This window comes from Bos mutus, chromosome 6, assembly GCF_027580195.1.
Source record: "Bos mutus isolate GX-2022 chromosome 6, NWIPB_WYAK_1.1, whole genome shotgun sequence".
In the NCBI taxonomy this organism is placed as follows: Eukaryota; Metazoa; Chordata; class Mammalia; order Artiodactyla; family Bovidae; genus Bos; species Bos mutus.
Genome location: NC_091622.1, coordinates 11,045,954 through 11,056,631, shown reverse-complemented (window position 1 = coordinate 11,056,631; position 10,678 = coordinate 11,045,954). Strand labels below are relative to the sequence as shown.

The window sequence follows — 10,678 nt, the reverse complement described above, 5'->3', positions numbered from 1 at the left end:
CTCTAAGATCAGACTCTTAAAGGTACTTGGGCTCTGATTGGGGAAGAGGGGAGGGAAGGTGAGGTACCACAGCAGTTCTGGGTATGCAAAGCTGCTTCCTGGCTTTCTTGCCTGGACGCCAACTTGGCGAAGATCTGCTTCTGGCAAACACAGATCAGTCAGGATAAAGTCGCCACAGACTCAACCAAGCAAAGCATAAATGGCTCTTTTTCAGCACGAGTCTGTGAGGAGGGATGTTCCTGAGCCCAGCAACCCCATTTCCTTCCTCCAAGATTCCCAACTCGCCTTTTCTAAACCCTTTCTGACTTACAAGGCAGGTGGCTGATCATCTAAGCACCGCCCCCGCCCCCCGACCCCCGCCTTTCCTTCACTTATCTCCTTCACCTCCTAGCCAAAGTTCAACTTTTTCGTGGGTTCGGAAAGGAGGCAGACTAGCAGGCTGGGAAGTCAGGGCAGGCGCGCTCCCACCACACCACCAGATTCGAGAGGCGCTGGTGCGACGGAAAAAGGCGGGCAGGGGACCAGTCGGGAGGTGGCAACGAGGGCACAGGGCACGCCTCGCAGGGGAACGGGGGCGGGGCCACGTGCCAGTCCCAGGGTTCCCAGCTCCAGCACCGGAGGGCTCGCGCGCCCCAGCCCGCCCGCCGCGCCACCCGCCCGCTAGGAGCCCGGTCGTAGGACTCTGCGCTTCGCTCAGCCCGCGAGCGCGCGGCACGAAATCGCGTCGGCATCCATGCCCCGGCCGCGGGAGCAGGAGGCGCTCGCAGCTCCAGGCGTGTAATGCGAGGCTGAGCGCGTGGCGGCCCGCGTCGTGCCCTGCGGAGCCAGGCGCGGGAGGTGAGGGGCGCACTTCAGCTCAGCTCGCAGCGCGCGGGGCGGGGCGCGGCTGCTGGCGGGGCTCGGCCGCTTGCGGGGAGCCGCGGAGGAGCAGGCGCTCTGCGGCCCCGAGGCAGGTCACGGTTAAAGCTTTGCCATCAATTCCGAGTCCAGAAAGTCCGTCCTAAGCTAACACGCTAACTCTGCAGCCTCCCTCACAACCCCAAGCCACCGAAGGCGGCGACACCTGATCCAGCACACAAACACGGGTCCCTTCTGTCCCCGGATACAATTACGCGGCGGAGACACACTCAAACTCACGCGCAGCAGCCAAGAGCCGAGGTAAGCGGAGGGACCACGCGGTTCCAGCGAGGGGAAGGGGGGCGGGTAGGCGAGAGGAAAGGGGCGTTGTTTGATCCCGGAGGTGAGTACTGGGCGAATGACTGCGATCCTCGGGTGGGGGTTAGGGATCCGAAAGTGCAGTTGCGGTTGGGCTGAGGGAGTTAAGTGTTGGGGGTGGGTGGGAAGGAAGACCGTGAGCTGGGGCGGAGGGGTGTGAAGGAGATCTTTCTAAGCTGCCCCAGTCGCGCCTGTGCGCCCTTCCCTCCCATATGGCTCTCGATTGAGGGTCCTCTCGCGTTCGCGCGTGCAGCCTGAGAGGGCATAACGCGGCGCGGATCTGGCCAAGGACTTTGCACTTGACCCTGGAGGGATGGGCACCGCGGAACCCCGAGGCCATAGCCCGCTGCCAGCCAGGGATGGGGGCCCCGGGAGGTGCTTCTTCGGAAACTCTCCAACTCTCCTCGACTTCGTCCTCTCCTTGAGGGGGAACTAGACCTGGGTGCGTTAAGGAAGGGCATGGCTGGGGGCACCGACACAGGGACCTTTCAGTGCCAGCAAGCCTGTGCAACCCTGGGGAATGCACAGTAGTGGCAGGGTCTCCGCGCGGATGAGGGGACCATATGGCGTGCCCTTGCTAGGGAAGCATGTGCGGGTGAGAGAGGAATCGAGAGAAAGGACGCGCTGCCGAAAGTAGGGCGCCTTCCATGGACCGGAGGAGCGGCGAGGGGGCCTGGGATATGCAGTTCGGAGTTGTACCGGGCAAACCGCGTAGGGGCGCAAGCCGTGCGAACCGGCAGAAGGACGGTCACGGGTGGCGAGGGGTTTATTCAGTCTGTATATGTAAATTCACTGCTTTAATAGAGGGTTTATGAAGTTGAGTACCGGAACGTGCCGCTCTGCAGCACTTCCTTAAGAAAGGACCACCTCTGTACCTGTGCCGCTGGTTCCCATCACCTCAAAGCAACTCTGGGGGCCAGGAGGGAAGAAAGTGAGAGAACTTCTGAAAGTCTGCAGACTAACTCAGTCGACTGGGTTGTGTTAACTAGTCATCCTCAAGGGGAAGAGGGCGTATCACAGGAGTGAGGAGTGGGTAGCATTTTCAACTAGGCATGACCCAAGAGTCACCTCTATTATGAATCAGTGATAGAGGCAGCCTTTTATTTCAGGTGGCTTCTATCCAGAAAAGGTAGAAAAAACGCTACTCTAAACCTTCCGTTTCCCCTCAGGCTGTCATCTTGTATAATGAGTTTTTCAAGATTAATGACATGAAGATGTGGTAGTTTGGCTAATGCCAAGAGTGCTGTTGTTTCTATATCTGATAATTTCGTGTTCAAAGAAAAATGTCTCCACTCAGAATTGGTGTAATTGGTGTGCTTTATTTCCACTTATTCCCAGAAAAAAAAAAAAAAAAAGCCACTTGAAGAAAGGAGGGAAAGTGCTTTTTAAATGATATTGTAATAGTATTAGAAGTAATCGCATTTTATTCCCTGTAGATTTTTAAATTAATTGTAGAGTCATGCACATCAATATTGTATAGTGAGGGAATCTGCACTTTGCATTCATTGAATCCGATCATAAATCAGTCTATGTTTTTTTCTGTCTCGGAGAAACAGTGGACTAGTTTTCTCCTATAGAAACTTATCTCCAGGCAGTTTGAGGTTTGCTTTTGGAATGTCTCTGTTCAACTATTCTAGATAATTCCAGAAAAAAACACTGGAGTATTATTTGTTTTGCCTGCCACCCACAAGGTAAAATTTTGTGGTTTACTGCTATAGGAGTGTTTAAAAACTACAATAAAGCATAATGCCCTGACATTTAGTAATAGCCTGATCGTATATTAGTAGCTTGGGTGTAATTGAGTGAAAACTGTACTTGTGACTTTCTCTTGATGATACTGCTATAGATAATACTACTATAGAGATCAAACTCTTATATCTAAACTTTCCAGAGCTCTATGCTTATGGTGTTAATGCCTGGAGCACATATTAGAATAAGTAAACCAATGCAGTAGGTAAAAATACTTATAACAGACTTTATCTTTTGTAAAGTCTTTTTTTGTATGTAAAGAGTTTGATAGTTCACATTTGATTTAAATTACTTAAAACATTTCATGGTATCTTATAAATAACCATCAGCTTAATTACTATGTAAATATAGATGGCCAAGGAACAAAATAACCACACTCTCAATTCTTAGACTCCTTTTGAAGGTTATTATGTACATGTTTATCAGATAATATTGACTTGATGCTGTTTAATTCACATTAAGTTTCCAAAGTACACCGAGAGTAAGACACTTTCGATTGTTTTTGCAATATATAATGAAACCGCATTTATTTGACACCATCTGGGTTGTTGCTTATTTCAGTCAGTTCAGTTCAGTCGCTCAGTCGTGTCCGACTCTTTGTGACCCCATGAATCGCAGCACGCCAGGCCTCCCTGTCCATCACCAACTCCCGAAGTTCACTCAAACTCAAGTCCATTGAGTCGGTGATGCCATCCAGCCATCTCATCCTCTGTTGTCCCCTTCTCCTCCTGCCCCCAATCCCTCCCAGCATCAGAGTCTTTTCCAATGAGTCAAGTCTTCGCATGAGGTGGCCAAAGTACTGGAGTTTCAGCTTTAGCATCATTCCTTCCAAAGAACACCCAGGACTGATCTCCTTTAGAATGGACTGGTTGGATCTCCTTTACATAAGCACATTTTCTAAATAGCTGACCCCTCACACCATTCATTACTGAAACTTTAAAAATTTAGCTATTAAAACAAGCAATGTCTAAATGTTCCCCTCTTAGTTGGTCCCCAGGATGTAAGCTAAATTTTTTGTTGGATTGTCTTTATGAACATGAATTCATAAAGAATTGAATAGTGTTATATTTCTTGAGGTGTATAGAGCTGTTTTTGTTTATGGTAAATGGTCTCAGCCTGCCCAGTTGAAATACTAGAATGGAGACATAAGTACTATTCTCTTTCTCTCTCTCTCTCTCTTTTTTTTTTTTTTTTGTGGTTTTTCTGGGTCCTCTTTCTGTTATCAGCTATCACTTTCTACTGCTGTCAGACTGTAAGCGGGTCCTGCTGCTGTATCTGTTGTCTTTTTTTTTTGGCTTCTGAAATGATGTGGGCTATTGCTCTAGTATAAAGCCTGTGTAATTTGTGACAGATACATGCTGTTCTCATCCTTTGTTTCTGGGCTGTATAGTGAGCTCAGTTGCTGAGGTTCCTAGATGGGTAGCTTCTATATAAGTGGTTTTAAAGTGTTTTTAAAGTGTTTTTTTAAATAGAAAATTTGTATATGAGATCTTTAGAAGGGTGTCTTAATTTCAGACATTCAGTCTTCTGGAAGATCTTTGCTTTTCTGAGAAATCAAAGCAACCCTTTAATAAAAGAGTTTACTTTTCTGATGGTAGCCCCAGGTTATCTTTGTGTAAGGATACATATATGATGATATTTTACATCCTACTTCCTGCCACTGAAATTGACTAGCTGTTCACAATGTTGACAATATTTTTCTTCTCTGAAAGCCACGAATAGTGTGATTTGATAATCCTGGTTCCCATACTTGAAGCTAGGTGAATCATTTCAATACTGTTTTGCATACCCATGTACAGAGGGGCTACATAATCAAATGAATTTGAATAAAGTTGTTTTAGTTAGTCTTGAAAACAGTGGTAATCATATCTTCCTAAAGTATTTTACAAACATCCTTCTTTTTTCAATAAATACTTATTACTTTCAATAAATGCTTATTAAATACATACTATGCATTGGGCACTGTGGTCTTGTACACTGGGGATATTGCAGACATAAAGACCATGGGAGGACTCTGGGTTTAAGAGGATTAGATAGACAGAAAACAAGTTAGTTTCAATATAGTTTTAATATAGTACTGTTTGTTCTGAGAGTGCTGTGATAGACATACTCAGAGCGCCCTAAATAGGCATTTGGATGTGGCCAGTTCCACGTGGGGACAGATACTAGAGAGGCTTCATAGGGAAGGTAACAGCAGAGGATAACCAGACACAGTAATCAGAAGGTAACCAGTTAAGGGCAAGATCATGGAAGACTGTCATCCTAAGATACATAGACCATTTTCTCTTCAGTGTTGTTTTAAACTAAAGAGTGATGAGAAGACAGCTCTCGCAGCTGTCTAGCAGGATTGATCTGAGTTGGGAGACAGGAATAACAAGTCAGAAGGTATTGAGGTGATCTTGTTAAGAGAAGTTGAGGACTTTACACCAATATGGTGGCAGTGAGATGAAGAAAAGGGCTTGGTCACACAGATGTTAAGGTGGTAGAATCCCTTGGATTAGATGACTGGTTAGCTGGTGGGTGGTATGGGAGGACAGGATAGAGACTTTAACGGAGAAGCAGGTTCGAGGACCAAGGATGGTAGAGTTCAGTTTTGGAAATGTAGAATAAGAAGTGCTTATAGAAAATCCAGCTGGAAATGAGTGTCCAATGGATCATTGCACAGAAATTCTGAGCTGAGAGGTCTGGGCTGCATTTGTTGTTGTTCAGTCACTCAGCCATGTCTGACTCTTTGCGAACCCATGGACTGCAGCACACCAGGCTTCCCTGTCCTTCTCCATCTCCTGGAGTTTGCTCAAACTCATGTCCATTGAGTCAGTGATGCCATGCAACCATTTCGTCCTCTGTCGTCCCCTTATCCTCCAGCCTTCAATCTTTCCTAGCATCAGGGTCTTTTCTAATGAGTCAGCTCTTCATATCAGGTGGCCAAAGTATTGGAGCTTCAGCTTCAGCATAAGTCCTTCTAGTGAATATTCAGGATTGATTTCCTTTAGGATTGACTGGTTTGATCTCCTTGCAGTCCAAGGGACTCTCAAGAGTCTTCTGGCTGGATAGGTAGGTACGTAAATGGGTGAATGAGTAGGTGGACTTCTTTAGCCATTTTCAACATATAGGTTGTTGCCAAAAAAAGGAAGTCAGTGGATCTTCTAGGGCAGGTTCAGAGAGTAAGAGGGAATTAGAGGCCTGGGGAGATCCTACAATTTAAGAGTTGGTAGAAATACAGGGAGTAGTAAAGAAAGAGAAGGTAAAATGCAAGTTGGGAGGATAATTACTGGAGAGTTGTTTTTAGCAACTGAAGGAAGAATTTCAAGATATGAGAAGCTGAATACTAAGATGGGGGTATTAGACGGTCCTGGTTCTGCCCCTGACTATCTCTGTGACCTAGAATTCAGAGCTTAGTTCCCTTTCCTCATTTACATAATGAAGATCAAAGTGTGACTTCCCAGGGCTACTGTGAGGATCAAATGAGGTAAATCAAGCTCAGTGACTGGAAGGTTACTGGTTTGTGTTCAATAAGTGCTAGCTGATTTTATGGAAACCTCAGTCACGTCGGACTCTTGGCGATCCCATGGACTGTGGCCCGCCAGGTTCCTTTGTCCATGAAATTTTCCAGGCAAGAATACTGGAGTGGGCTGCCGTTCCCTTCTCCAGGGAATCTTCCTGACCCGGGAATCGAACCCAGGTCTCCCGCATTGCAGGCGGGTTGTTTACTGTCTGAGCCAGCAGGGAAGCCCTTTGTGGAAGCAGAACTTGGATTCTGTAGATACTGTTGCTTTTAGCAGTCCTCCTTTTCAGGGTTTAAGGAGGTTGATTAAAAGATCTATTAAGAGGGGCTTCCCTGGTGGCTCAGATGGTAAAAAATCTGCCTGCAGTGACGGAAACCAGGGTTCAGTCCCCGGGTTGGGAGATCCGCTGGAGAAGGGCCTGGCAACCCAGTCCAGTATTCTTGCCTGGAGAGTCCCATGGACGGAGGAGCCTGGGGGGCCACAGTCCTGGCCTCACAGAGTCAGACACGCCTGAGTGAATACTCTTTCACTTTAAGATGGAAACTTTATTATGTTTATAGCCTTTGGGGAAGAAGCCAGTATAATAGGGGCAATTGAAAATTTTGCAGGGAGAAGAGAGAACTTTGGAACCTGTTCCTGAAGGGGCGTGGGTGGGGTTGGGTCAGGAGCTCTGGAGAGGATTTAGTGTCCTCAGGGAAGGGCATACTCCCACCAGCCTGGAGGGTCCAGAGCAACTTGGCTGCTTTTTAAAAGCCTCTGGTAATCAAATCATAAACATTTTTAACATTTTATTTAAAGTTTCTTGATATTTAAGTGAATTTAAGTGAGTTCTAATTTCTCAGGTAATCCAATAAGGCCAAAGATTATTCATTTTAAAAGACTCTGAAAACAAAAACAAAAAAGATAGGTGTTATTAAAGCAACAAAATATAATTTAATGCTTGTTTCAGATGGCACTTCCATGTCAAATGGTGTCTTAAAAATCAACATTGTGGAAAGCAGGTATTAACCTGTGTAGTAGAGGAGGGACTGATTCATAGATTTCTTAAAAAATTGAGCTGACCATAGTAATATTTTAAAATATCTCCTTTTTTCCTCAGGATTTTCTCTATTTGGTTGAAATAGTGCTGTATATTGGAAACATCTGAAATTAGGTTTCTACTTTAATATGTATATGGATTTTTTTGCCATGCATTTAGTGGGTATTTTGAAAAAATATTTACATATGTGAACTGGTTTGGGAGCCAATCAACAATAACATAGTGCATACTGTTTACCAAGTGGTAGTTAGGCATATTGGTGGTTAATTAATTAATTATTATTCTTTTTTAGTTCAAATTAAGAAGTCTGTTTCAAAACATACTTATCAACATTTACTCCTTATCATTTGTTTATATAGCATGAAGAATAGTACATAGTTTTGGGACACCCAATAAATGTTTTTTGAGTAAAATGAAATTAAATATTCAGTATTTTTAAGATGAACTGAAGTTCATTATGTATGTAGTTTTTAACCTGTGATGACCTTCTTTCCCTGAAGTTCTTTACCCACATTTTTGTTATCGGGACCTCTGTGTTTTGGAGTTGAGTTTTGGTCTGTTGTGCTAACTCCCTCTCAGTGTATGGTCCCACTCTTGCAAACCATAGTGGCCTATGTAGGTGATTTTCAAAGACTTCTGAAAGTTCCATATTGTATATTCACAAACTCAGCTTTGGACTCTATATTGTCCCGTTCAGGACTCCCTTACAGAGATGACAGATGCCACAGTAAAATTGACTTAGACATGAGGTCAGCATTTAGGGGTTCAGAGCCCAGATGAAAACGGAACTTTTGGGTTTGTGAATGGCAGGGTGTGTAGGACAGCCAGGTCAGTTCTCAGTCTCTGGCAATAAGCAGTAAAACATTTGGATTAGGTAGAAAGAACATGTAGTTAGGAACGTTTCAGAGATACTGTGTATTTTGCTAATAACTCTCTTCTGTTTGTCTGAATTTTTAATAATGGAAACAATCACTATATTGGAGGTATAATTTCCCTTGACTTGATTGAGATAACAGAAATGCACCTAGAGGTATTGCCTTTCACTAAATAAATTTATATTGTAACTGCTTTGGTAAGTATTTGCCTCATTTGAGAATAGTATGAATACAGACATATGTGTAAAATCACTTCACACTTTTCAGTTAGGTTTTAAAGAAATTTAATACTTGAAACATTTTCAAGACACCAAGTTATACTTTTTTAGCTGTATGTTGGCCATAACTTGCTTTAATAATAACCATGGGGCTGATTTTACTCCACGTGAGATATTTTAGCTTAAACAAAATGTTCTCTTGGATTAAGAAAAATTTTAAGCAATAGAATCATGTGCAGATATGCCTTGATTTTTATAATATGTTCCTGAAAAGTTATATAAAATTTAGTTTTTATAAATTGAATCATATTTGTAGAATTTAAAAGTTTCAAAACACTTCAAAGTAAGGCAGAATTTAAACTTTAAAATATAGGTGATGGGTATACAGATTTTTTTTATATTAATCTTTATACCTTTCTGTATGTTTGAAATAGTTGACAGTCCAAAAAAATATGGACAATGATTTTAAAGCATATCATATTTAAAATGTACCCATTTAAAACAATCTCAGATTCCTTGATGGTTCAGTGGTAAAGAATCTGCCTGCCAATGAGGGAGATGCAGGATTTATGGGTTCGATCCCTGGGTTGGGAAGATCCCCTGAAATAGGAAATACAATCCAGTATTCTTGCCGTGAAAATCCCATGGAGAGAGGAGCCTGGTAGGTTACAGTCTGTGGGGTCACAAAGAGTTGGATACAACCGAGCTACTAACACACACACACACACCAAGCAATCTCAAAGTACTTCTCTCTCTAAAAAAAAATCTCATTCTGATTAACCTGTTTTGCAAACTCAGACTTTCCTAATGGACTTAAGCAAACACACACAACAGCAACAAACCGCAAGGACACCTCTGTACCACACAGTAAATGATATAGTCACATCCAGCATCTTAAACTTGTAAGATAAAGGCTTAATCTGTTTCTCAATCGTAACCACATTGTAATATCCCTTGTTCAGAAGAGAATGCATAGACAGGGATTTTTTTAAAAAAAAAACTAGCTCTAGAGTGAGCCCTTCAGTGATGTTGCCTTCCTGCATTGAGACAGCTGCCCTGAGACTGGGTGGATGGCACAGATCCCTAGCTGTGGCTGCTTCTTCTGAAGGCCATGTGCTTTTCATAGCCTTTGCATTTGTGCTGTGAACCTCTGGTTCATTTGTACTGTCATCCAATTGGAAGAGCTGGACTTAGAAGAAAACTGGTCAGACAGGTTTGCCTGTCTATTTACAAAGGGGCGGGGGGAGCTGGGGGTGGCAGCAAAATTTGTGCGTAAAGTTAAGGGTGAAGCTATTTTAAGGAATATTAATGCTAATCACTGTTTTTTTCCTGGTTTTGAAAACACTTCAGTGGCATTTGTGAGAATATATTAATACCTTATTGGAGCTAAAGTGATCAGAAGACAAACTGGAAGGAGAAGTAGATAAGAAACAGGGAATTAGAGCAAGATGGAGAGTGGGAAAGGAGACTATATGGAAGGGGAAGGAAAAAAAAAAAAGCAGAAGAGAATGAGTGCTTCAGTGGCCTGTGTGGGCTTTGTGTGAACCTGGAGCACCGTAGCAGGAGACTATAGTATTGATCTGAGCATGAGTTTAATAAAATCCAGTGCCTGTGATCCTCCACAGTCAGAAGAAGGAACACTACTGGCTCAGGGCTGAGGTGTACTAGGAACATTGGTGGCCAAATGTAGCTACCATCTCGGACACTCCCTTTATGTTGCAAATACTCAGTTCCTTTGAGCAGCAGTAAAATCTTAAGCATTGCCTGTCCAGTAGTGTTAGTCACACAGTCGTGTCCAACTGTTTGCGACCCCATGGACTGTAGCCCACCAGGCTCATCTGTCCATGGAATTTTCCAGGCAAAAATACTGGAGTGGATTGCCATTCCCGTCTCCGGGGTATCCTTACACAGGGATCGAACCTGGGTCTCTGGCATTGCAGGCAGATTCTTTACCACTGTGCCGTGTGGGGAAGCCTGTCCAGTAGGTCATCACATCTTCCAAACCATGGAGACACAGCGCTCTGAGGTCTCCAGGACAGGTGTAATGTTTGGACCCGGGCTCCTGGCACTTCGTTT

The 10,678-nt window shown here is 44.0% G+C and overlaps 1 protein-coding gene across 1 annotated transcript in view; it reads left to right on the top strand.

The window, feature by feature from the left end:
* Nucleotides 1-602: 602 nt before the first annotated feature.
* Nucleotides 603-10,678, top strand: part of UGT8 (UDP glycosyltransferase 8) — a 109,988-nt gene continuing 99,912 nt past the window's right edge. The window contains exon 1 of the mRNA XM_070372914.1: nt 603-1,158. The gene's annotated coding sequence lies outside the window, so the exon portion shown is untranslated. The remainder of the gene's footprint in view (nt 1,159-10,678) is intronic.